At 40.2% G+C, this 27,883-nt stretch overlaps 1 long non-coding RNA gene across 11 annotated transcripts; it reads left to right on the top strand.

Annotated features, from left to right (window-relative positions):
- The first annotated feature begins 1,734 nt into the window (after positions 1–1,734).
- Positions 1,735–27,883, top strand: LOC141418924 (uncharacterized). Of its 11 annotated transcripts, none has more exons than XR_012443601.1 (11): positions 1,735–1,980; positions 4,960–5,113; positions 9,899–10,025; positions 10,275–10,791; positions 10,880–10,969; positions 17,169–17,305; positions 18,372–18,425; positions 22,447–22,836; positions 24,188–24,329; positions 25,303–25,499; positions 25,958–27,882. It is a non-coding gene; the product is annotated as an uncharacterized lncRNA (long non-coding RNA). The 11 variants fall into 11 exon arrangements; XR_012443595.1 differs by having other exon boundaries at positions 10,858–10,969; positions 17,169–17,407; positions 25,958–27,881; XR_012443594.1 differs by having other exon boundaries at positions 1,736–1,980; positions 10,650–10,791; positions 10,858–10,969; positions 25,958–27,883.

The following is a 27,883-nucleotide window of genomic DNA, read 5'->3' on the forward strand; positions in this document are numbered from 1 at the left end:
CAGTTATTTGGGAGGCAGATGTTAGAGAATCACAGTCAGAGGCAGCATAGACAAAAACTGTGAAATCCTATATGGGAAAAAGAAAAGCATAAAGGGCCTGGGGCATAGGTCAAGTGGTAGAACACCTGATTATAAGTATGAGATTTTAAGTCCAAACTCATATACTGCCATAAGAATGCTGATTGTGCATTGTGACTTATAAGATTAAGACACACAGGATAAGGAGAATGTTCAACATATGACATGGAAGGTCCTAGTCCTGATCCACTTTGGAGGATCACATGAAATCCATGGTCAGGGTCTTCTGTCAATTGCTCACTGTGGCAGCACTGTCCCTCCAAGGCTTTTGGGGTTTCTAGCTCACACCCTTCCTCATCATGTCTTCTTGCAGCACATTTCACAGGGCCAGATTTATACTTGGTGCCCTGAAAGAGATTGCACAGCCCACAGCCCACCAGATAAGAATAAATTTACAAGAAAAGCCACTCTCTGCCCAACTGTTTCCATACAAGTCACAGTAACTTAATATTCAGGATGCAAAGCACTTCAAAGGGTATCACAAAAAAAGTGGGACCTCACAAAGTAAAAATACTGGAAGGGTTTATCTTACTAAAATAGGATAAATTAGAACAAAAACAGAGAAAAAATGGAGAGAGAATCCCTCTTGCTTGAAATGCAAGATTGGTAGCTGTGGGTTTCAAATTTTTTTTTGTTTTGGGGGAATATATGTGGTTCTACCATCTAGAAATCCTCATTATTAGAGACATTTTACTCTAGGTTGGTCTATTAACCAAAATATGGCCAAGGTACACCTAATTGTTAATCTAAAACATGGAATTTGATCTAGGCTTATCCAAATGAGAATAATTGAAGTTGTGAGTTTCAGGATTTCCATTTTCTAAGCAAGCACTTTACTTTTCAGCCTGTGTAGGTATACAGAGTTTGCAGCTTCAGGGCTGGAAATACTTCTCAATTGGTAGAAAGTGGTGTCCATGAGTACAAAGCTCCTGACTGTATAAACATTCTCTCTCTCTCTCTCTCTCTCTCTCTCTCTGTCTATCTATCTATCTCCCTATCTCTCTAGCTCCACAATTCAAAACTTTCAAGATAAAATTTAAAAATATATACACAAAAATATCCATTTTGCATTTACACAGTTTACAATATTCTAACTTATCCTCCCCAGTAAAAATAATCATAGCAATTTCTTATTGTTATTGAGTGAATTTTGTTTTACAAAATACTTCATGAATAAGTAACCACCAATGTGTCTATACTTAAAGATAGGACCTGAAAGGATGTAATTATTATTAAATGAGGTCATAGTAGTGGAGACATAGTTCAATATGTCTGTTGTTATCTATGTGAGTGAATTAGGACATAGACAAGACGGAATGAGCAAATGCCAAGTGAGAACACAGTAAGATGATGGTCATCTGCGATCCAAGTATGGAGGATCCAGGAGAAATCAAACCTCCTGACAACTTGGTCTTTCACTTCTAGGTTCCAAAACTACAGTCACTGCTGTTTGTGGCATTTTGTTAAGGTAGCTTTAACAATCTACTACCCATCCTACTCTGCAATTATTATTTTAAAAATAAGGTTGGATGATTGGTTTCTTATGTACAAATGGGGAATATTTGTAGTGACTGTCTAATTTTTTTCTGTAGAAGGTTTAATTTTTCTCTGAACCTGAGACTTATTCACTCACCTTATCCTCACCTGACTCAGCTTTCTTCTAACTGACCTCTCCAGATCAAGTCCATGCTTGGGCCACATACTTAAAATGCAGGAGCAGCCAATGATACAGGGAGAAAGCAGAAACAGACTCTGGCTGTCAAGGCTTCCTCACTACTAAGCAGAGTGAACATTTCCAGATGCCAACATGAGGCAGTGAAATCCTGTGCTAAGATCCTGAGTGATGTTGGGAAATGAACCCAGAGGCCTTGACTGGGACAAGAACCTGTGCTGAAATTTTAGGTAAGTCTGGGAAGTTTGTCCCTTTCTTCTTTTTTACCTCAGCTGAAAATTAGCTTCTGATTTTCATCTCTGCATTCAACATCTTCCTTATGATATATATATATAGTATACTGAATCCTGAGGACTCTCCCTTCTGACCCAGAACACAGCATTCTGTATTTTCCACTGTACATAATGAAACCTATCCAACACTATAGAAGTAGAGCATATTCATCACTTTCCCTTAAAGTATCCTAACATGTCTCATGGGGAATCACTACCCAGCCTACCCTGGCTCAACCTGGTGAATAGAGACCTGTCTTCAGAAAATAGAGCAGTCTTGCTGCGGCTGCAGTGCTCTCATATGGGATCAGGGATGATGAGGGAACATTTACCTCATTTTAAAGGAGTAAGACTAGGCTGAAGAACATGCAGATTCAATGAGTCCACAGATCAGCTTCATAGATTTGGTAAAAAAAATGAATTCTGCTTAATATGTCACCAGGATGCTTAAGCTACATTGTTCTTTTCTTGTTTTACTTGTACTACATTTTGTGCAAATATGATACAAATACATTGCAAAACACCAAAGAAGAGATAAAAAAAATCAATTGGAAAAGATTAGAATTGTAAGATTTATGAGGGGGTGGGGGGAGAGAGAGGGAGCGGAGTGGGTGGTAAGGGAGAGGGTGGGGGCAGGGGGGAGAAGTGACCCAAGCCTTGTATGCACATATGAATAATAAAACAATAAAAATAGAATTGTAAGATTTAATCAGTATTCATTCTGCAAAATTTAAGTGAGTTTATCACAATGACTTAGATATAAAGTATCTCATTGATTGACGTAAATTCAAATTTGGAGAAAGGAAGCCCAAAGAAGCAAAAAACAATCTACTTCTTAAAAAATCTCCAATTTCATCAGTAGAGTTTGGAGATAAATTAGAACTATGAAATATCAGGTCACCTTCCCCATTGGATAGCTGCCAATTATCACCCAGTGAAGCAGTCAGAGGCTCCATGGCAACACTCAGCATCAGTTGTTCCTTTTGGGCAGAATATCACTTTGAAGGACCAAATAACCATGGTACAGAGGCTTGGTCTTCCACTCCTGTTCTCTCCCCAGAGCCAAGGATGGGCTCTGGCTTAGGTGGGCACATAATTACTGTTCTTTGAGGAGTTAAAGGACTCTGCCATTGAAATGTGACAGTCAGGACAGGTGGTACTTACAGGCTCCAGGATTAGATGATGCAGCAGTAACTGCATCTCAAGGATTCCAAGAGAAAAACAGATGGACTGTGAAGGTTTTCTGACACAATGGGGGCATGAGAGTTTATAGAGCATGCAACTGGGTTCCTTCCACACACAGGCTGTGAAACAGGGATCATGGAAGGTTTTCTGAGTCCTGAGGGTGCAGTAAATGTCTGACCACCAGAGGGAGACTAACATTTGAAAATAAATTCACTTGCATTATCTGACTCCCCCCTCTTATTAATTACCCAGCTTAGTAGGGAACAGATTTAGATGGGGGGTGGGGGGGTCATGATCTGCCTAGAGTGTACTGAGGGGATAAGAGGCTTGGGAGCCCTGGCTCAAATGAGTTCCTGAAGAAGTCAGCATTGAGGCACTTCATGGCCTGGGTTCCTCTTCTCCTCATGGTCCTCCCTTTGTTCACAGGTCAGATGTAGGCCACGGTCAGCTCCTCCATGGTGATAATAATGATACACCGTACACCTTAATCTTGTCCTTTCCTCTCAAACAATTCTTCTCTTTTTCCAACTGGATCTTTAGTAGTTACCTCTTTTCAGGGTCCCTCTCCCAACCTATGCTGACACAGCCACCTTCAGCATCTACCTCTGTGGGACAAACTTCCAAACTCTCCTGCACCTTGAGCAGTGGGTATAGTAATTACCAGGTGGACTGGTACAAGATGAGCCCAGGGGGGTGCCCTCCATTTGTGATGCGGGCTGACCCTAGTGGCATGAGTGAAACAAGGGTGCTGATAGCTTTTGAGGCTTAGGCTCTGGCATGGATCAGTGTCTGAACACCCCAGTCATCCAGGCAGAGGATGAAAGTGTCTTCCATTGTGGGGCAGATTATGGCAGCGAGAGCAGCTATGTGTAACACACAGTGACACAAGCAGAGGGGAAGTGAGACAGAAACCTCCTGACTGATCTGTCCTGGGCTCACTTTCCTCCCCAAAAGTCTCAATAATAGGGAATTTCCTGACCCTTTGAGATTTTCTACCTTTCCAGCTTTCTTTGTAATTCACATTAAATGCTCCCTGTGTGAATACACTTCCTCAGGTGTGTTTGGAATATTTGAATTTCTAGTGGATATTTATGGTTATTCACACTGGGCAAAGTCATGGTGGGATTTTGTGGAAAGGACACAGCTATTTTTTAGATATACATTCATAGTACAATGCCACTGTCACCATCTTCAGTTACTTTTTCCACATTCTATACTAGTGGGGCACCACACAGTGGTGGGCACTGAATATTTCCCAGGAGATTTAAAATTTTGTCTCCTACACATGGGGTCACAAGTGCGCTTGTGCTACCTCACCTCATGTGTAAATAGAAGTAATAATGTTTGTGCATGCATGTGTGTGTGAGAGACAGAGATAGAAAGAAGAGAGAGAGAAGGGAGAGAGAGACAGTGAGAAAGAGAGATAGAAAGAGACAGAGAGAGAGAGAGAGAGAGAGAGAGAGAGAGAGAGAGAGAGAGTTTGCACACATGAGGATGGGAGAATGTGAGACTCCCTGTACCTGAGGCTTTGAGAAAGAACCCCACCAATTTTCCCAGAGGGATTTGAATACATGCAGGAGAGAAAATTCTAGTGCAATCTCTTTACCATGATTTTAAGATGGCAACTACCTGTATTTAGGTCCAACTTAATAGGAAAAGCACACAGCCCTCAGAAGACATCCCTCACTTCATAATGTACATACATACATATTTCAATTGTTATTAAGCTGGAAGTATTCAAATGTGTCTCAGTTTCCATGGTTTCCTGTGGATGAAGATGTGCAGGACATGCTGAGCCTCCATGTCCTGAAGAAGGAACCCACGGGGAGGACGCAGAAGCTGAAGATATTCTGAGTACAGAATGCAAATTTTATGATCAAAAACTCTGACCTACACAGCTTTGTGGGTGAGTTTGTGTGAATATTTCACTAAACTAGGAGCCTGTAAGATCATCAGTTGCAAATAAGATTTGAGGTATTTGAGAAACAGACATCAATGAGATACAAAATCAAAGTCCTTGATGCCAGAAACTTCAAATACCCTGGCAGCTAAAATCATAAAGGAACCTTGATGGGATTGTGACTTTTGCTTTTGTATAAGAGACTAAAGTTTGTTTGTCTAAACCTTGTCTGATAATGTATTTACCAATCTAGATTTAATTTCTGAAAATATCACCTCATCAGGAGCCTCTTGGTTCAAAATTTAGTGTTACTTGTTTTTATCTTTTAGTAATGAAAGAAGCCAGGTTGGTGTGATAGTTTAGTGGGAGAGATAGTGGTTAGCTTGAAGCCCTGAGATCATTCCTCAGCATCAAAAGAATAAAATTAAGAAAACAAGTAAATTAACCAGTTCTTTGATAAATTAAATCAGAAATCACTTAAGTGAACATAGTTAAAATCCATTGTTTTAATGAATGAAAGTTTCTGAATATTATTAATTATACTTGTACAATGTCATTTATAGATGAAGTGATAAGGTGTTTAGAATTTCCTTCAATATTATAAAGGAAGGCACTGAGATTATGCATAAAGAGGGGTGGAAAAATAAGCAAGATTAGCTGCATTCATCATGGTTAAAATGGTATAATCAATGCGGATAATGTATGGGGCCCTTCTCTGGAGATTTTTATATCTTAATAAATTTCCTTGGGTTGAGTGTGATGATTAGCCTGTAGTTCCAGATAGTCAAGAGACATAAATCAGGAGGATAAAATTTCTCATCCTGAGAAAACCACAAGAATGATACAGGTATACACCTGGGTATCAGAAGTCCAACATGTATGACACAGGAGACCCAGTTACCCTGTGCACCAGGGCCAGGATTTGTAGATCATTCCCTGAGATCTGGATCATTAAGGTAGCTGTGTGATTTTTTTTCCCAATATGCCTTAAAAAGCTCCTAAATTCTCACGTCGAGGATAAAACCCTTATTAAGCAAAATGACTCTTGACCCATTACCTGGTCAGTTTTCCTAGTTTAATCCCAAGAAGCTTTTGCATTGTTTGTCTGGTTGGGTTAATAGTGAAGTACATTACAGTTCTTTGAGGTTGAGAATAGTAATAAATTAGAATCTAAAAAGAGATCCCAACTAGTCCAGCAGTATCTCCAGGAGCCATAAGGATGATACTCCCTGACTCTTCCAACATGGTTATGGACTGTGGAAGCCCTGTTTGTCCTGTCACCTCTAGTTTACTAATCCTTTAATTCTCTTCTTTTACTGGGTACAGGAAGAGCAAGGATAGGAGTAATTGCTTCATGGATAAGAAGAGGGGTTTTGTTTGTTGTTTTGTGTTTGGGGAGTATAAATTAGACTAGTCACCATAAATTTTATGAAGAGTATATTAGAATTGACCTCTTGGGAACTGAATATGACAACAAAATACTGATCTTCAGGGAGATTAGGCTTAGCATTATGAAACAATGCTATAGTATGAGCCAGGTCTAGTGTTGAAGAGAAGAAAGGAGACATCAGGCTTGTGTACTCAGGCAGAATTATCATGTCAAGAGAATCACAATTCTATAAGGTCAGCTTTTTGCACTTACATGTTTGGGTAGGCTGAGTCCCAAAATCATGTAAAAATATTGGACTGCATAATGTGAGGGATGTCAGATGATAGAGCTGAGACAAGAAGCACTAAAAGGGTGCAGCATAAGATGGAGACTGCTTGGCCAGCATGTTGGCAAACTCCTAAATTCCAAGCTATGCAGGGATAGAATTCAGATGAAAACAGTCCTAGACTATCCCAAGAAGAAGCATGAGACCCAAACTGAAAAACAAATAGAGCAAAAAGGGCCTGGGTATACTTAAGAGGTAGAGCATTGAATAACCAGTGCCAGGTCTTGAATTCAGACACATGTTCAGCCAAAAAAACTGGAGATTGCACATTGTAGCATGGAGAAGACACACAGAATGTATAGCGTCAACAAAGACATGACATGAAAGCTCCTGTGTCCTAGATCAGAGGGTCTTGTGGAGGATCACATAACATCTAATGTCAAGGGCATCTGTCCACTGCTCACCAACACAGCCTCTGGGGTTGTCTCGCTCACACTTTTTCTCATGGTCCGTTTTGCAGCACCACTCACAGGGAGAACTTCATACACTGTGATCTGATAAAGATTTCACAACCGAGTGGGAAAGAAAATATCTGGAAGAAAAGCCATTCTCTGGCCATATCAAAGTAGTAGAATGTACTATGCAGACTGGAGACACTAAGTACTGATGTCTGATCAATACCAAAGAAAAAGAGCCCTTTGCAGGATAAGATCGGAAAGAAGAGGGAACTGGCTACATAGAGAGGTCTCTCTGCTTGTCCCCTGCTCCAACATCAGGATATTTGCAAATTTTTCCCTCATTCTGATGGGGTCCATTGGGGAGATATCCTGGAAATGCTTTGAACCCTACTAAGGACAAACACCTAAGGTTGGTTAGGTGGATTTTACACAGAGTTTCATTTAAATGACTTAATATCACATTGTTCCTCCATAAGCTTTCCTCTGAAACTACCACATGCCAAATGGAATTGTTTCCGATTACATGTGGTTACAAGAGTTGTGCTGGCCTACAACCTTGAATGAATTCTCTTTTGTAATGATACATCCTCTGCACCAGGCATGGGTGCAGATTGTATCATTGTTCCCCAATATTTGAGTCTATTTCAGTGGCAGATAGTGCTTCCCTATACCCCTGATAGGTGACCTACCTCACTATCCTGCTTTTTTACAGTAAAATATGTTCAACGGATGCCTGGGAAAATTCTGCATAGTAGAGTAAAAAATTAATTATAATCAGAAAGATTGTTATCATTTCCTTCCAACAATACAGGAGGCAATGTGATGAGTATTTCACTCCAGACACCAACCCATCCTTCCTTTTCTATCTTCTCCCTGTAGATGTGGTTGACCACCTTCAGGCTCACTCGATTTTAAATTCAACTGGCAATAAAATCCGACCCCTCATTCTTTAATTATATTCCTTTTATAAATTCTCTTGAATAACTTACAAAATAATGATCACTAAGGCCAGTAGTATATCCAAAATGTAAAATTAGTTTCTTTAGTTAATAGGTCATGGAAATAAATCCTTTTACTCAACTATAACACTCAAATATAATTAGAATATGTTGCTAAAATTGACTTCAAATGCTTGGAGAAGGCGTCAAAAAAACTGGAAAAATATTTAAAAACAGGAATGAGCAACAAGAGACAAGCAATGTATGTCATTCAATCTGGAATTACAGGGAGCATATCACCAGGTGAAATCAACATTTATTGGTTAAACCACTTAGCAGTCAAAAACAATTAGAACAAAAAGCCAGTAGGGGGAGCAGTGGATTTTTCTCTGAAGCTATAGGGAAGTGAACTATATTTATCCCTGTACAGCTGCTCACCTGTGCATGTACAATGCTAAAGCAGCTGCTTCCTCCCAGGGGATAATTCCACAGCACAGAGCCTCCCCAAATGCACTTCTGACAATGTAATGCCTCTTGTGTGGAAGGAAATGGTAAGAGGATCATATTTTTGTAATTCAACTCATAAACAATCCCTTTCATGCAGAGTCCTCAGTAGGAAATAGGGTGACACCAGAAAGAAGAGCTACAAGTTTGAGGTCAAGGATTCCTTCTAATATCCACACTTAGGCACTTATTCTCTCCTCTTCTTTATTCACTTTCTTCTTACTTCCTCCCCAGGTTAAAATAGATTCCAGATACCAACCCTTGAAGAGAACCCTGAGCATTTGTTATTTGGATGAATAACATGTGTGTGCTTTGGGTTTCATGATCCATTTCTCAGGTCCCAGTGACTCAGTAGCTTCTCAGACCATGTCCTCAGGAGGGACAGTCACTTCACCTGTGTCTCCAACTTTGTAACTGTTAGCAACAATAACTATCCATACTGGATCCAGCAGAAGCCTGGACAAACCCTCAGAACTTGGCTTTATAAGAAAAATAAGAGACACTCCTGGACTCCTGCCCAGTTCTCAGGCTTCCTTCTTGGGTGTAAAGCTGCTCTCATCCTCTTATGGGCCCAGTCTGACAACAAGGCTGGCTTGTGTAGAGTGGTGTACTACATAGTGACTGAGTAAGATGAGGAACCAACATAAATAAGCCCATGGTGCAACTTGATACTCTGAGTGATTCCATTACCTGAGTGTCAAATGACCACTCTTCTGAGCTTCCAGGCAGTGATAATGTGAAAGTGGTGAAGGAAAGACATGCAAATGATTCTTACCTCCTCTACAACCTTAAGTGGAGGAAATCATATTGCCTGCCCATCTGCTAAGTAAGGAACATTCAGCATAACTATCTCTGGCCTTGAAGTTGGGCTCTGTAATCACGGAGTGGAACTCACCAGCTCTTTCCACTCTTGGTTGGAAGAGTCCCTTGATCAGGGACCTCTGTCTTTTCTCAGTAGGCTCTTCCTCCCAAGGTGGAAATTAGAAGAAGTTAACACCTCTAGCTAAACCCATAATTTGTCAGATATGGAAGTCTGATAATCAACCTGTAGGTTTGTAGCAATGATGTGGACATGTGGTACCATTACTCAGATTTGCCTGAAAACTGATCCTTTGCTTAGAACTGGGAACTTTGTAATTGACTTACACTGCATAGCCTCCTCCCTAAGGGCAGTCTCCTGTTTACTAGCAGTTCCTCCAGACTACAAATTAACACATGCCAATATTTCTACGATAGGAGCTGCTTCAAGGGAACCCAAATTAAGATTCTGTGTGAAAACATTCACAAAAACCTACTAAATAATGGAAAGATAAACTTAATATTGGAAAAGACAATTTAAAAAATATATCAAGATATTTTATAGGTAAGTAGTGGGTTACTTTTTTCTCTTAATACTTTGATTAGCTAACTGTAGTATGGGGACTGGGGAGGAGTTAAAATGTTGACTCTGGTAGGTATTATACAAAAGAGCATTTCTCATAAAACTGACTAGGCCTGGGCAAGTGATGCCAAATGAAAGATTGTCCTTGGGTCTTCTCTGGGAGAATTTCTATTGAATTTTGTATGTCAAGAGTTAAAGTGAGACTGTAACTGACTCTTTTATCCCTACAAGGAACCTGAGTTTGCATAAACGTTGATGAAAAATTGAGGACATTCATGTGGAACAATGTGGGATTTTGCCAAATGATTTCAGTGATGCCAAAGGAAAAAAGACTAAGAAGTTTACAAATGATTCCAGTAATAAGAAAGAATGAAGTTGAGGATGTGATATGGGTGCAGGAAAGATGAAGTTTGGTTTCAAATCACAATGACAACTTGGTTTTTCCTTTCTTTTACTTAACATTTTATGTGCATATATTAGCTTTACAGGGGGGATTCATTCTGACATTTCTGTGTCTGCTTCTCTGTGTGCTTAGAGTTTTAACCTCTGTGAGTCCCTTACACTGCATGGCTTTCTTCCCAAAGGTTCTTTGTTGCTTTATTCTAGGTACCCTAAGCTTCAAATCTGTATATTTTAAACAATCCTACCCACAGAAACTGCTTCATGGGAAGCCCAAATTAACATTTTGTATGAAAACAATTACAAAAGCTACTATATGGTATGGAAAATAAACTGAAAATGGAATGAGGCAAGTAAATATATATACATCTTATTACATCACATAGGGTAAATAATGGTTTATTTCTTCTCTCAGTGCCTTAATTATATCAGTGTAGGATGAGGACAAAGGAGAAGAAGTTAAAATTATGAATCTTAAGGAATTGAAGAAAATTGCATTTTTATGGAGGAGTATCTGACTAGACTTGGTAAGTGAGGCTAAACACAATGTTGCCCTTGAAGCTTTCTGGAAAAATTGCTCTTGAATTTCTTGTTCCCCAACAAAAAATGTGGTACTAGAAATGCCTTTTCTTCTCTTTCACCTTGATTTGCATAAGTAATGATAAAATGTGGAGGACTGTTCACTTGAAAGAATGTGGGATTTTTCCAAATGATTCAGTGGAAGCCAAAAGGAAAAGATCAAGAGGAAATTCAAAGCCAGGCACCAGTGGCTCACGACTGTAATCCTAGCTACTCAGGAGGTAGATATCAGGAGGATCACAGTTCAAAGCCAGCCCGAGCAAATAGTTCATGAGAACCTATCTTGAAAAAACGCATTCACATAAAAAGGGCTGGTGGAGTGGCTCAAGATGTAGGCCCTGAGCTCAAATCCAAATACCACAGAAAAAGTGGAAGTTTATAAAAGTTTGGTTTCAAACCATAGTGACAACCTGGTTTTTCTTTAACTTATCTCCCTATGGAACCTGGTGCCCAAATTTCTTCATCCTGATACTTGGTCTTGTGTCTCACGTACACTTTGTCACACATTTCAGCACTGCTGTTCCAGGAATGGAAGAGTCTGCAAACATCACAAACACACTCACCTTTAGTGTCTTCACTCTCTCTGTTACATTTGCTTGGGGCATATACATAGGTTATAGTCCCCAGAACCTACAACCAGAGTACCCTGTGCACTCCAGAGCAGAATATACCAGTAAGTTAATAAAATGCTGCATGATTGAGTGAAACTACAGAGGAATAGAAGTGTCAGCCTTAACTAGATATGTTTTGAGAACTCTTTTCCCTTTATTCGTTGCATAGTTGAGGTGTTATCGAAGAATCTATCTTCACCTCTTTTCTTTTTCTTCTTGTTGTAATGGGGTTTTGCTCTCATAGCCTATTGCTTGCTAGGCAAGCACTCTACCGTGGACCAATCTTAGACCATTATTCTCCTACCTGTATCTCCTGAATAACATGAATTACATGGAATGACCTTGCCTAGCCAAACAGCTTACCTTTTCTAAGCTCAGGCCCGGGACACTGAACAGAGGTTGAGATACATTCTGGTGAATCAGTGTCCAGGTGGGCCTGAGCACAGCAGACAAAGAAACAGCACAGAGGTGCTAAAACATCCATTTCCTGAGGCGTCACCTGAGCCCTGTTGGTAGGATGAGGAGGAGCCTGACCCGGCCATGGTGATGACACCTAGAACACAGCCTTCTGACTCTAGGACTGAGCATAAGTCTCTGTGAACTCTCTTATCCCTTCCCCCGTCTCAGTACAAGGAGTGGCCTCCTTTCACTTCTGCTTTCTGTAGCTGTATCTATTCACCCCACTCTGACCTGATGTGAACTCTGAATCCTTCTGCATCACTGGGAATCAGTGAGCAGCTGAGCAGATGAAAAATGTTCTGATTTACTTTCCTATTTGCAACATATTGTGCTGTTGATTAAGCCCTGGAATGGTGTTACCTCAGAATTATCTCAGGTCTTTCTTTTGTGGCTTTCATTATGAGTCCAAACTAAGAAGTCCTAGAACATTTCCTTCCCAGGTTATAGAAGGAGGGTGAGGTCAGGATCTCAGAATAATATGGACATCCAATAATTTCACTTCTTAAATACAATTTGCAGGGCAGAAACTCTGCATCTCCTTCAAACCACTGTAAACCTTCAGATAGGACTGTTTCATGCATTTCTCTCCCACAGCCTTAGTCATGGGAATGAGTTCAGCCCATTTACTGGCATTTGGTGTCAACTACTTGTTTCTATCTAGACAAGTTGCTAGAGGGGGTCTTGCATATGAAGTGAGAGAGGTTCATTCCCATTGGTTTTGTTTTTCTCTCCTGAGTTACAAAGCTGCCCTGTTGTGTCATCAGTAATTGACTGAGGTCATGAAAAATCAGATAGAAACTTCTGTTGTCTGAAGAGTGTGAAGAAAATACCCATTTTGCTTTCCTTTCTCTTTTCTTGGAAGTTTGCCTGAAATTTGACCTACTCATGTGCAACTTCTCCACAGCACACAAGGCTAAAAAAATACTGAGAAGAAATGTGAGAGGGGCCTTTGTTGAAAATTTGGTAGAATTCTGAAGACCTAAGGCCTAGAAAAGGGAAGGGAACATTTATGTCTATTGTGGACCAAGACAATTCTCAGGTTCTCCCTGAGCTGAACATGGATACAAGAGAACAAGAAGCAGATCAAAAGCCTAGAAAAGTGAACTGTGATACAAACTACCACTCAACTCCAAGATAATTCCCTGAGTTGTGTGACAGCCATATGGACATAGTCACAGAGCAGTAGCCTGAAAACTGGACTGAGAGTGCAGCATCTCTTGACTGAAGGTATGACAGGACATATACATTTGAGGCAAGATAGAAAATAGGAAAAGATTGGGACTCTTAAACTCATACAACTATCTAGGGCATTTCATACTAAACACCCTCCTTTGCCCACTCTGAGTTTCCTTTTCAATTGCAAATGTGGCAGAGTGATCCATGATCCAGATCCAGGGACCACCAAAGTCCCTCCCTGCTTGCCCATTATTGGTGATCAGGACCTGCCAAAATTTTCTCCTCCCACAGATTATCATGGTTTTAAATTCCTTAAAACAGAGAAGACACTCTGCTTCCTTGTGCTTCCATCCCACCCATGTCTTGCCTGGATGCTTCCATGCCGGACACAGTAAATTTGGAAATCTTTGGGCCACAGACTACAGAACCCTACAACAGTTTGAACTTAATTTTGATGACTATTAATAAAACAACAAAAAAGAAAAAATGAACATTTTCTTCAGATTTTTCATAGAACCAATGTGTCACAACATAATAATGAAGGTACAACTCAAAAATTGTATCTTGTAGGGAAATAGGAAAATCTGAGTGATTCTTAGTTCAACACTGAAAGAACCCACATAAAGGAATTACCATAGCAAGCATCCATTACAATCGTTCTCATTGGAGTGCCTGAAAGAGGAGTTAAGGAGGTTGAAGTGAAATACATAAGGAAAATAATGGTTGAAAACTTCACAAATCTCTGAATCACTGATCTGGGAATATCAGAAACTGTCATTGTGACGCATGATCAATCTGCCCAGAGCAAAGATGCAGAATAATCCTGAGAACAGTCTGAGAAAATGATATGCTACATATGATGGAATGTCAATTTGAAGGTTCGGGACTTCTCATCAGAAATGATGGAGGCCAGTACAACAAGATAACTATGGTATCTAGAAGACATGAATACATGAGCCAAATAATCACAACGAATATCTTGTGAGAATGCAAACTTGATTTTTCTTGGTTATATACCTGGGAATATGATTGCTGTTCATAGGTTAAGTATATACCCATAGCCTGCTGTGGTCCACTCCTTAGCTGCCACCTCAACAGGCTCTTTGTGGCATCACTCTTTTATTCCTATCATCTGTAACCTCCAGTGATCCCAGGGTAAGGACAGGAGGATACACAGGCACCCACAACACAGCTGCCACCTCGTGGGCAAAAAGTCAAACACTGTTCACCTTAGCAACTGAAGCTCAGCTGTCCAAATCAAGGGTCTGATTTTATTCTACTACCTAAGGGCAGTACCATGGCCAGCTGTCTACTCAGTCCTGTCTCTGGGAAGCAAGAAACTACCAGATGGGCTCAGGTACCTAGAGTCACTCACTGCACTTCAAACTGGAATTTTTGACCCAAGGTCCAAACTGCCTGGATTCCAAATGCCAGGTCCATCCACTCACACCTGTATTCAAAATGAAGAGGCAAGGGGAAAGGCACAAAATTGAGATTTATTTGATGCTCAGGTCATGTGAAGGGAAGAGGCACAGTAAGCACTCAACCCTTTAGCCATGTTCAGTGTACAGACATGATCTATAGGTTTAAATTGTCGAAGAACTGGCAGCAGCAGGAGAGAGAGAAGATATGCATAGTTAAACAGTGCCAGTCACAGATGTGGTTGGCTGGGTCATAGCTCAGTCAATGTTCCTGAAGAGGTTCCAGGTGATGTTATCTGGAGTAATTGTTGCCTGACAAGTGGTATGTCTTGAGGCAGCTCAACTATTAGGGACAGTTTTGGTCTCTTGTCATAAAGATGTTATCAGTTATGTCTTTCCTGGAATCCAAGGTGCTTGCAAAGTCACTGCAAAGGGAATGGTTTGGAGCAAAAATGAATACAAGTTAAAGGCAGAAATGTCAAGTTTTTTTTCCTGCTTTTAATTAATTCTTGGCACAAATAAGGAGTCAGTGGTTTCAGCACCTCTTACAAGGCCCCCCATATGGAGTGCATTGCTTCTCCACTGTGCCCCCCATTCTCCTCACTCAGATTCCTAGTCCTCCTCATCAGACAAACTGCCCAGGGAACTTACATAGTGGCCAAACTCCACAGGTGTCACATCTGCCAGGACCCCACAAACAGGGTTTATTTTCAAGTTGAGCTAGGCTCCTAGACTCGCTTCTTTGAACACTGATCTACATTCCCAAGAGATGATGAGAATAAAGGGCAAGTTTCTTAAACTCAGGACCCTCCAGCCATGAGTCAGGAAAAGATAAAAGGAAAAACAAACCAAGAAACCTAGCAAGTTTAAGGAGATCTGCTGCTATCTGCATAAGAATAAAGATGCCACTTCCATGTCATGTCTTTTGTCCTCTGTCTAAATCCTGTGTTTCCTAACCCTAAAGGTCACAATCTGAGACTGCATTTAGTTTTTGGAGCTTCAGGATTTTGAGCTCAAGGGCCAGTTCTTATTAGGAGACACTTTACCCTTTGAGAAACACTCAAGGCCCTGATTGCTTTCTTTTCCATATAGGAACTCACACTATTTTCCTGGGCCATCTTGAACCATAATCCTCTACCTTCTGGCTTCCCTGTAGCTGGAATTTCAGGCATGTGCCATCACACCCAACATTGCAGTCTCCATGTTATGATTCATCTTTTCAGCGCATCAAGAGCCAGCTCTGTCTTTTGACATCCTACACATTGTGTAATTCACTTTGATTTTTGTGAAATGCAGAAACTTAGACTACCTAGAGATGTTATCTGCAAAAAGTTGACCTTGCAGAGAACTAAGCCACTTGGCAAGATACCTCTGTGTGTGGCAGCCAAATTCACCTTGCTTCTCTCAAAACCAGACGTCCTTGACGTCTTTTTTTGAGAGGGATTAGAAATCCCTTTCGTAATGCTGAGCCAAATTTTCCCTTAGGATAAGAATGTCATTTTCACAATCAGTTCACAAGAGCATGATACTGAGGTACTGTTTGTGAAGTTTAGGCAAGTGGCTTATGTATAGTCTGTATGATAAACTTTTTTATCCATAAGTCAATTATTCCCAGCCCCTCTCCTGGTCTCTGGTAACCAGTAGAGAATGGAGGTATTAGTAAACTGGATATGACAAATAGCATGGCTTGAGGAGTCTATCACCATGCAGGAAAAATCAGAGAGCATCTCCATTGGTACTCCTGTGAGATGCTGCTGGATCAGTAAGGATCACTCCTTTAGTTATACATTATTATTACTCTATATCCAAATAATTTTGATATATTTTATCATTAACCCAATCAGACAAGCAAGGAGAATGCTGCTTTATTATTGTGGTGAGTAAGGGTACTTTGTGGCATCTTGATAGTACAACAGCCATCTGCATAATTAATAGGAGTTTCAACCTCAACCTAGGAATTTTAGAGTTGTCTAGGCCATATTAGGAGAAAGAGAACCCAGATTTCTAAGATTTGAGGGATTGGGCCCCCACAAATTCTGATCCTGGTTCATAGGAAATAGAAGGGGCTGGGCATAGTGGACCTGGGTTTCTTGCATCATACCTCCTGAACTTCTAATACAAGGTATATACCTGCTCCATGCATGGGGTAAGTAAACAGCCTCTGGAGAGAAATGTTCTATCAGATTTAGGAGAACAATAAGAGGAGACTTTGTTTGCATCAGTGCCAAGAAGATTAGGTAAAAAGCATCAGACCTTCAGGTTGCCAGTTCATCTGGCAGACAGGGAGGGAGGATAATTATTTCACCTCCCCATTACATGAGAAAGACAGCAGGAAGATGTTATGACCCTGAGGCTAACTACAGCACTAATTGCTTTTGTATTCATGACAGTTAATTTAAATTTGGAAAAGAGTCATACTCCATGACTCTAGGATGACTTTTATGACCCTCTTTCACATCTATCTGCCTGTGTCACTATAGAGACCGTCATCATGACCAATCATAAACTACTAGTCAGCCTCAACACACTGGATCCCAGAGATGAAAAGATGCCCAACATTGGCTAAAGTAGCTTTTGATTTGAGTAGTGGCTGAGGAACCAGAGCACTGGTGCTTGTGTAAGTCTGAGATACAGGAGACAATGGACATGGTCTTCTGGCTTCTGTTGGTACAAATTCATATTGTTTGCATCAATACTGAAATCATTCCTCAGGGTGCAGGTAAGTGTGTCTGATGTTCTCAGGATTATGGAGGAGGATGACTGAGTTAGTACACACTGAGGGAGGCAATCATCAAACAGACATATGTAGCGACTAAAATGGAAACAGAGAAAACTTTCTGAGGGCTTAAATATGAAGAGATGGAAGCAGAATGGATGTGGCCACTGATTATGAAGCCCGTCCCTGCTTATGCTATGAGAGGAACAGGAGGAGTGGGGAAGCATGTAGGCCATAGTGGACAGAACCCTTAGCCCAACAATATGGAGCTGGGCTGCCCCAGGTCTCCTTCTTTCTAAACTTTGAAGAGGGGCATGTTCATACAAAGATTTGCTTTGCTTTGTAGTCCTGGGAAGAAACACCTCCTTACACAAGACAAAGGTCTTGTTCTGGGATCTGTGTCAGGTCACACAAGATAAACTACCTGAGTCCTCATCAATTAGAACAAGATCTGGACTCTGAGTATACTGTGTGTAGGGGGTCCTAATTGAGCATCTCAGCTGGGATCAGAGTGCAGCCCTATGATACCCTCTGCTGGTCACTGGACACATGCCCATGACTCAGAGAATTGAGAGTCCAGCTGTTTCCTGTAGCTGACCAGGTCACTGCTTTTACTTACACATCCACGTTCTGATTCCTTGTTCTTTTATTCCCTCATGATGGGCATGGTGAGCGAAAACCTTGTCCTTTACCAAGGAAGTCCTTTGCTAGGTCAGGTGGAAACACATAGATACATGCAATTTTAAGTTGTGGATACTCAGAATTAGAGACAAGATAAGTCCAAATGGGGTTGGGCACATACTTTATGGAGTGAATGTTAGCTACTTGGTACTTTTCTGAAGACTTGCATTGTGAGGTTTCTTATAGTTTTATCATAGTTGTTGATAATTCTTTTTTTTATTTTTCCCAATTGGTATTTTTTTACCCTCTGTTCAGATTTAAATACAATGTACAATTATTTTTGCAGATATTGTTTTTCCATGAGGTTCTCTTGATTATAAACTCCAAAATCTGACTGGAGGTAAGTTATCATCCCATCCTGGGACCACCTGTACTTGTCACTATCTCTGAGGACACTTGGTGACCTCTGATCAGGAACAACCTCCAGATTTGTGAGAGTGATAGATTAGATTCATTGCTGTTCAATACAAATAAGAAAATTGCATGTAAAGTTATGTAACATGGCTGTAACTCTGTTTTATATCTTCCTGCACTATTTACAAAATAAGACTAAAAGACACATAAAAAGTTGATTTTGTCCGATTTGGACAACTTCAGGTTGCATAATGTTTTTCAGAATAAGCAATTAATTAATATTAATTAATAATATAGGACTTCAGAATGGCAGCAGCAAACACTGAAATTCATAAATGGTCAAACTTTGAATTTGCAGTTCTATTTTTGGGACAAGCTGTGATATGCCTGCTCTAGGTGTTTTCTTTACACGTTTTGTGCATTCTTTTCTATAACTTTTCTGTGTTTGTTTCCATGGCTTTTTCACTAAAGCAAGAAAATTAGATATAAGAGTGGGACTGGATCACAGGCCATAATTGGCCAATGTAGTAAGGACAATGTAAGTAAAGCTGCACAAAAAACAAGCAGCTTTTAGTACATATTACCATGAAGTTGTTTGAGGTTTTTAGTCTATATAACACACAGGTGTTTATACAGACTAAGGTTTTAAAAGTGGGATTTCAAAGTAATCCCAATGAGACTCAAGCTGCATTTGATTTGTAAAACACATTTCAGATGTGAAATTTCATCCTTTTTTCACTATGCAAATATTAACACAAAATAGATAAAAGACCAAAATGTAAAACATACAGGAAATCTATGAAATTCTATGGACTAAAACACTGGACAAAATCTTTATGCACTTGAGTTAGGCAGTAGATTCGGACAGACAACAACATGAAAAAGATGTATATAGAAACAAAAATTGATAAAAATGAGAATTCATCCAAAGTAAAAGTTGTGCTTCAAAAACTGGGAGATTTTTGCTACAGACATACATTCTTTAACATTTGTTTATTAGGAAAACTCAGCAATGTGGCTTTTCTTAGGTTCTCATGTGTTGACTATGTAGAGTTCTTCTCTAGAAATTCTTTCTCTGTACTTTCCACAAGAATTTACAAACTGTGTTAGTATAGTAAATGTTCCAGGAATAATGAAGAGATTCTGGACCACCAATATCCCACACTAGGAAATGTGTGTTATTGATCACTATCTCTTCTGTATTACTTCCTAATGTAGAGGATGAATGTATACCTTCATTCACTGAAAATTGTGAAGGACAGTAGTTTTCCCTGAATTACCTAACCCAAGAATGTTAACTATGGTGATTGAGCAGTCTCCATATCTAGTGAGGATAATTCCCATTCTCAGGCAGAGGACCCCTCCAGCCCTCTGGGCCACCTTGCCTCTCCTGGCTCAGGCTGAGGGACAGAGAGACATGCTGGTGCCTCCACTTCTGCTGCCACTGGCCACTTCAATGAACTCAGGTTGAGGCTGAAGCCCAGGCTACCCTGCCACATGCTAGGATTGGCAGCTGCTACCATGGCATTCGCTTGGCTAATGGACTTCACCATCCTCCAACAGCTCTTCTCCTGTACTAGATGTTTTGAGTCCATGTTTAATTTGTACCACTAACCCTGGGCAAACACCCATCGGCTTCCTGTCGATAGCTTTTCCTTTTTTGGACATTTCATGTAAATGGAATCATGCAATGTGTAAGTTTACATTGTTGGCTTCTTCCATTTACCATAACATTCTCAGTGATCACCCATGTTGTAACATATAACAGTACTTCATCCCTTTTTATTGAAAAACACTAAGCTGTTGTAATTACCGAACTTTTAGTAATCAATATAGAAGGGCTGGATTGTAAGCTCAGTGAGAGAAATAGTGGCTAGCTACAGGACCTGGGTTCAATCCCCAGGAAGAGAAGAAAAAAAATACAGTCAATAAATTAAGTAATCATTGGAGAAATTAAAGCAAAAAGTGACAATAGTTAACATTGATTGTTTTAATGCACTAGAGTTTGGAATATTATAAATTATATTTGTATTAAATAGACTTCTATATCTTAAAGAATTGCACAATAATAAATGTGTAGAAAATATAAAAAGAGAGAGAACTTGTCCCTGATGAAGTGTAAACATCTTGATGTAGCCAGAGATCGATTTTTTAAATGGAAGGACCACAAATGAAGCTCCTTTACTACCAATGACCTACGAGGTCATGAAAGGGAGAGGAAGTGAGGGTCACTAAGGATAAAGAAGTGAAAAAAATACCTAGAGCAGAGGAGGGACTGTTCCATGGTCTGTGGGGCAATCACCTGAGGAATTTGGGTTTTATTCAAATGCAGTGGGCAGTTGCCATGGCCTGCCAAACTTCTAAGAAAGGTATCTCGGATGCCATGAGGAGAGAAAGAAGGAGAAATGGACATGAATATTTCTATAAATGATGGTGCACCTAGGTTTGGGGAGCATTTGCACAGTGAAAACAGATTGGGATATATGGATAGTGAGGAAATGATGTCTTCTGCATCTTCCTGCCCAGAAAGTCAATATATCTACAAGAGAATTGCACTTCACATTTAAACCAAAAAAGTATGAAAATGCATGCAAGGAAAACTCTGATAATAATATAAACAAAATGAACAACACCCATGACAAAATTTGAAAGAAACTCATAGCACAAATATTCAGAAAAGTATAAATGGCAGAGCTAATATACACTACATTAAATAAAAATACATGTTTTATTTTGCAACAATAATATTAATACTACATAAATTCTAACCATTCAACAAATTAGGAAACCAAATCTAAATGCTATTAAAAATCTGAAACTATTATGTGATTTTTGAAACATTTACCCCATAGGTTTATTTGAACATAGCATTTAGTTTATTTTTGCAAAAATTCCCAGTCCACTTCACTTCTTTGAACTGAACAGATACTGTTTAAACCACGGTCTCATCAGTGATGATTCAGTGATGTCACACATATCCCCTCCCCTTCCCTCCCCTTCCTTCCCCTCCCTCACCTTCCCTCTCTTTCCCTCACTTTCCTTCCTTTTACCTTCCCTCCCTCTGCTCTCCTTTCTTTTTGCTATTCCTTTTCTTTCTCCTACCCTCTCCTCTTCTTTACATTTTATTATTTCTTTCCCCTTCTTTTTCTATTACCTCTCCTCCCCCCAACACCACCTCATGTTCTCTCTCCTTGGGATTCAACACAATCCTGATTCATTCTAAGCACAGGCTTGATGACTGAGCTATGTGTCCAGCACCACTTGGCATTTATATGTGTTTAATTCTGAGCATTTACAACATAAATATTCATGTATGTACCTGCTTCCAACTCACCTAGAAACGGACTTCCTTGATGAGCGAAAAGGTGGTATTCATTATGCTCAAGGTGAGAGAACAAAAGACAAAGTAATGAGGCCATGGGGCCAGTAATCTCAGCCACAGTAACCAACTGGACTGTGATCTCTGGATCATGGGGAGGTGTCTGAGACCAGAAGAGGGCACTGTAGGACTTCACTCTGGTCCCTGCAGAGCAGCTGAGTGAGGACCATCCACAAGCAGGGCCCACAAAGACTGGGTTTTGTTCTCATTCATGGGACTCAGGGGGTTTATCATGTCTGGCCTGACACAGTCCCCTGAACAAGGACCTTTTTCTTGTCTCAGGAGGTATTTCCTCTCAGATATGCCTCCACGTAAAGCAAATTTTAATCTTTCTTAGTCTGTAATGTGAACAGTGGCCCAAGCACAAAGGCACAGTCATAATGGAAGCACAATTGCATGAACAACCCTCTCCCTTCAGATGGTGGGAAAGAAAAGGAGGCCTGGAGCAGCAGCACCATCCCATGATTCTGGGTCTGGCTCAGGGGTTTGGGTCCACCATGGGATGGAGACATAAGGACAGGCCTCAGAATCCTAGGGCAGCACCCAACCAACTTTCATCTTTTCACTCAAGCCCTGAGAAAGTTATTCCTCCTCTCTTTTCACCCACCCTGTGTGTCTGTGTTTGCAGGTTGTCTCTCTCAGCCTGTGCTGACTCAGGACCCTCCTTTTCCACATTCCTGGGAGTACCAGACCCACCCTCAGCTGCACCCTGACTGCTGACTTCAGCGTGGCTGAGAAAAACATGAACTTGTGCCTACAGAAACTAGGGAGCTCTTCCTGTTATCTCTTTTACTACTACTGAAACACAAATGAGCACCAGAGCTCTGAGTCCCCAGCTACTACTCTGGATTAAAAACTACCTCAACCAATGATAGACTTTTGGTCATATATGTGGTCCAGCCTAATGATAAGACTGGCTGTAACTGTATGATTGATCATGATGATGGTCTCCAAGGAACACAGGCTGCTGAGTTTGACTGTATGATTGGTCACAATGCAGGTTTTCAGAGTGATACAGGTAGACGGGGAAGTGGGACATATAACTCAGACTTCTCAGGGACTTGGACTGGGACTCTTTTCCAAATTTAAATTATCTGACATAATGCAACTATAGTTAGTGCTATAATTAGCTCCTGAGATATAATATCTGTCTTGCTTTTTCACATGAAATGGAGAGGTGAAATAAGGCATACTCTCCATCTTCCCCATATGATCTACTATCTCAAGTGTTGGTGCTCTTTACCTACATCAGGGAACCCATGCAAAAAAAAAAAAAGGTTTTCTTCTATGTCAACTAATGCAGAGAGAACATTGCACTCCAGAGAAATTTTTAACTCTCATGGTGCAGTCATATACCTGGCTATTAAAATTCTAGCACGTATGACATAGTAGTCTAAGGTCCCCTGTACTCAGATACGTCTATGCAAGAGGGATCATTTCCTGAGTTCTGAAACCTTAGGAAATCTGGTCCTTTTCAAAAATATGTCTAGAACACCTCTTAGATTCTCCAGTGATTGTACAATTTGGTTAATGTTGAAATATATCAATTATGTGGGATCTAGAATAATAATGAGGTATAACCGAAGGACCTGCAACATCTCAAAAGAGCACCAAGGGAGATTCTCCCTGATTTTTCCTGCATGTTGATGGGCTCCTGAAGTACTTCTTTCCATCATATCCAGTTTACTAATCTCTCCATTCTGTACTGGTTAACAGGTTCTGGGAATGGAGTAACTGCTTAGTAGATAAAGAGTGTATTCTAGGAAATATAAGTTAAACCAATAACCTAAAATTCTGAACAGTATGTTAGTATCAACTTCCTGGGAAATGATTACAATGAAATTCTAAACATTAAGGAAAATTGGGTTTAGCATTACTAAAGGGATTTTATGGTTCTGCCAAAATCTGGTATGGAGGAGAAGCAAAGAGAGCTTAGCTTTGGATTCAATAGGTCGAGCTGTCTTGTCAAGCAGCTCAGATCTCTGCAAGCTCAGCATTTTGCAGACATATCTGCAGGTAGGCAGAATTTTAGGATTGATAAAATAAAAGAAAATTTAACTGCACAATATGCAGGATGTCAGAGGACAGAGCTATGCTACACTCAAGAGTTGCAGCATAATATTGAGATTGCAGTGCCTGCATTGGCACACACCTGAAATCTCAGTTACTTGGGAGGCAGAGGTTAGGGAATCATGCTGGAAGTAGCACAGGTATAGAGTAAGAGACTCTATATGGAGGAAAAAAGTATAAAGGTCCTAAGGAATGACTTAAGTGTTAGAGAATTTGATTACAAGGATGAGATATTGAGTTCAAACTTACGTAATGCCATAAAAAAATTCTGACTGTACATTGTGACTTGTATGTGTAAGTCACACAGGATATGGAGAGTGTTCAAGATATGACAAGGAAGATCCTGGCTATTGGCACACTGTGGAGGATCATGTGATCCAGTGGTCAAGGTCATCTGTCCATTCCTCACCATGGCAGCACTATCTATCTAAGCGTCTTGAGGTATCTAGCTCACACCCTGCCTCATGGTCTCTTTTGCAGTACATCTCACAGGGCCAGCATTATGCTTGGTTCTCTAACAGAGATTTACAGCTGGACAGAGAATAATAAATTTACAATAAAGGCCATTCTCTCCCCACCTCTTTCCACACAAGTCAGTGGAACTTGTTGTTCAGGATGCAAAGCACTACAAATGGAATCACAAAGAAGAAGGCCTCAAAGATGAAAATATTGAAAGTATTTGTTTTATTAAAATACAATACATTAGGACAGATGTAAAAACAAAAGGAGAGAGAAACTCTCCTGGTTGAAGTGCAGAAGTAGGAGCCAAGAAGACAATAAAAGGGTGCTTTTCTGTGGGCCCATATTTTCTGTGTTGGGGGAAGATATATGGTCAGATCATCTAGCATGCCTAATTATTAAGACACTTAACTCTGGGTATGTCTACTAAACAACAGATGACAAAGGAGGGCCTTTTTGTTATTCTAAAACAAAGATATATGACCTAGGCTTATCCCAATCACAGTAAGGATAGGTGTGAGTTTCAGGATTTCCATTTGCTAGACAGGCACTTTATTTTCTCTCTCTATAGTTATTCAGAATTTTCAGCTTTGATACTGGGGATGTTGCTCAATTGATAGAAAGTGGAGGCTATGAGAACAAAGCCTTTACTGTAAATATATATACATACATATATATCTACAGTTCAAACATTCAAGTTAAAAAATAAAAATATCTGAAAACTTATTCACAAAAATGTTCTGTATTTACATAGTTTACAGTATTCTAACTCATCATCCCAATAAAAATAATCATAGTAGTTTTTATTAGTATTGAATGAATTTTATTTTTCAAAATAATGTCTTGAACATGTAACCACCACTCTGTCTGTATTTGGAGATAGGACTTGAAAGGATGCAACTAAGGGAGGTCATAAAAGTGATGATTTATTTAATGATTTTGTGTTATTTATAAGAATAAATTAGGACACAGACAACACAGAATGAGCAAATACCAAGTGAGAACCCAGCAAGATACTGGTTATCTGCAATCCAAGGGTGGAGAAGACAGGAGAAATGAAGCGTGAAGACAACTTGGTCTTGGTCTTTCACTTCCAGTTTCCAAAAGTGTGAAAAAATAAATTTCTGTTGCTAAAGTCACACCAGTACACAGGTATATCTTCCTAATGTACAATGATTATTTAAAAAATAAACTTGAATGATTGGTATGGTGTGTACAAATATGGAATATCTGAAATGGCTGTGATATGTTTTTCTGTAGAAAAATGGCATGCTGTTCTTTTTCTCTTATCTGAAACATATCCACACATCTTATCCTCAATTAGCACAGCTGTATTTCCTAAGTGACCTCTCCAGATCAAGTCCATGCTAGGATCAAATACTCATAGTGAAGGACCCATCAATGATGTAGGGAGAAAGTGGGAACAGGCTCTGGCCTGTTCACTCCCAGGCAGAGTGAAAATTTTTTCCTGCTAACAAGAGGCAGTGAAATCCTAGTGTCAAGATTTTCAGAGATGTTAGGAAATGAACTTGGATGTCCTGACTGGTATATGCTCATGTAATGAAATCTTAAATGAGACTAAGAAGTTTGTTCCTTTCTTCTTTCCTCAGATGGTGATGGTCACCCCTACTTTCAACATCCACCTCATAATGATCCTATGGTTTACTGAATCCAGAGGAGTCTCCCTTCTGCTGCAGACTATAACATTCCATATATTACACTGTAGATAAAGAAAGCTATACAATCATATAAAAGTGAGCACAATATACCAGCCCTCTACAATACCCTACAATACCCTAAAGTTTTTCCTGGGAAATCAATACTCACTCTAATCTGGCTAAGCCTGTTGAAAATGGAGCAGTCCTGCTGTGGCTGCAGTGCTGTTATAAAGGATCAGGTATGATGAGGTGCATTTTACCTCATTTTAAAGAAGTACAACTAGGCTAAAGAACCCACAGTTTAAATGACTCCACACATCAGCTTCATAGATTGGGTAAAAAATTGAATTCTGCTTGATATGTCACAAGGATACATATTTATGCTTAGACTACATTGTTCTTTTCTTGTTTTATTCATACTACATTTCGCACAAATACGATATAAATATGTTACAAAACACTGAAGAAGAGATCAAAAATCAATTTGTAAAAGTTAAAATTGTAAGATTTAATCCTAATTCATTTTCTGTGTAATTTGAGTTCATCACGCTGACTTTGACATTAAGGATCTCATTAAAGTAAATTCAAATTTGGAGAATGGAACCCAAATGAAGGAAAAGCAATCTACTTCTTAAAATCTCTAACTCCCTAACTCATTTTCTCCTGGGGTCCAATTTCACCAATAGAGTTCTGAGTTATATTAGATCTTGGAAGTATCAGGTCACCTTCCCATGAGTCAGCTGCCAGGTGTCACCTGATGAAGCAGTCACAGGCTCCACCAAAATACTTAGCATCTATTGGGAGCTGTGGGCAGGACATCACCTTTGAAGGACCAAATAATCACAAAAAACTAGCTGGGTCTTCTGCTCCTGTTATCTACCCAGAGCCAAGAATGGGCTCTGGTTCTAGCTGGCCACATTCTTCGTGCATGCTGAAGAGTTAAAGGATTCTGCCATTGAAGAATGAAAGGACAGGTGGCACTTACAGGCTCCAGGATAAGATGAAGTAGCAGTAGCTACATCCCAATGATGTTCAACAGATAAGTAGCAGAACTGGGGAGATTTCCTGAGACAGTGGGAACCAGACACTTTGTAGGACATGCAACTGAGTTCCACACACAGGTTCCGACACAGGGTTCGTGGAAAGTTTTCTGAGTCCTGGTGGTGTGGTAAATGTCTGACCACCAGGGGGGAGCCAAACATCAGCAAACAAATACAATTGAGTTTTCTGAATTCCCACTCTTATGACATACCAATCTTGTAGGTAGCTGATTTGTATGGGAGAGTGATGGAGTTAATGACCTGCCTAGAAATATGCTGAGGGAATAAGAAGCTTAGGAGCCCTGCCTCAACTGAATGCCTGAAAGACAGCATTAAGGGATCTCCATCATGGCCTGGGTTCATCTTCTCCTCATGGTCCCCCTCTTCACAGGTCAGGTGTAGGTCATGGTCAACTCCTCCATAGAGGAGGAGCATCCCAATTCTCCACCCAACACATTAACCCTTTCCTTTCCTCTCAAACAATTCTTCTCTTCTGTCTCTACTGGTTCTTTAATGGAGATCTCTTTCTAGGTTCCCTCTCCCAGCCTGTGCTGACACAGCCACCCTCAGCATCAACCTCTCTGGGACAAACTGCCAAATTTTCTTGCACCCTGAGCAGTGGGTACAGTGGTTATGCAATGGACTGGTACCAGCAGAACCAAGGGAAGGGTTTCTGGTTTGTGATGGGAATCGGCGAAAATGGGATTGTGAGAGCTAAGGGGGCTGGGATCCCAGATCGCTTTTCAGGCTCAGGCTCTGATCTGGATTAGTATCTGACCATCCAGAACATCCAGGCAGAGGATGACAGTGTACTGGGGCTCAAGCCATGGCAGGGGGA

The sequence above is a fragment of the Castor canadensis genome, chromosome 18 (genome assembly GCF_047511655.1).
Source record: "Castor canadensis chromosome 18, mCasCan1.hap1v2, whole genome shotgun sequence".
Taxonomy (NCBI): domain Eukaryota; kingdom Metazoa; phylum Chordata; class Mammalia; order Rodentia; family Castoridae; genus Castor; species Castor canadensis.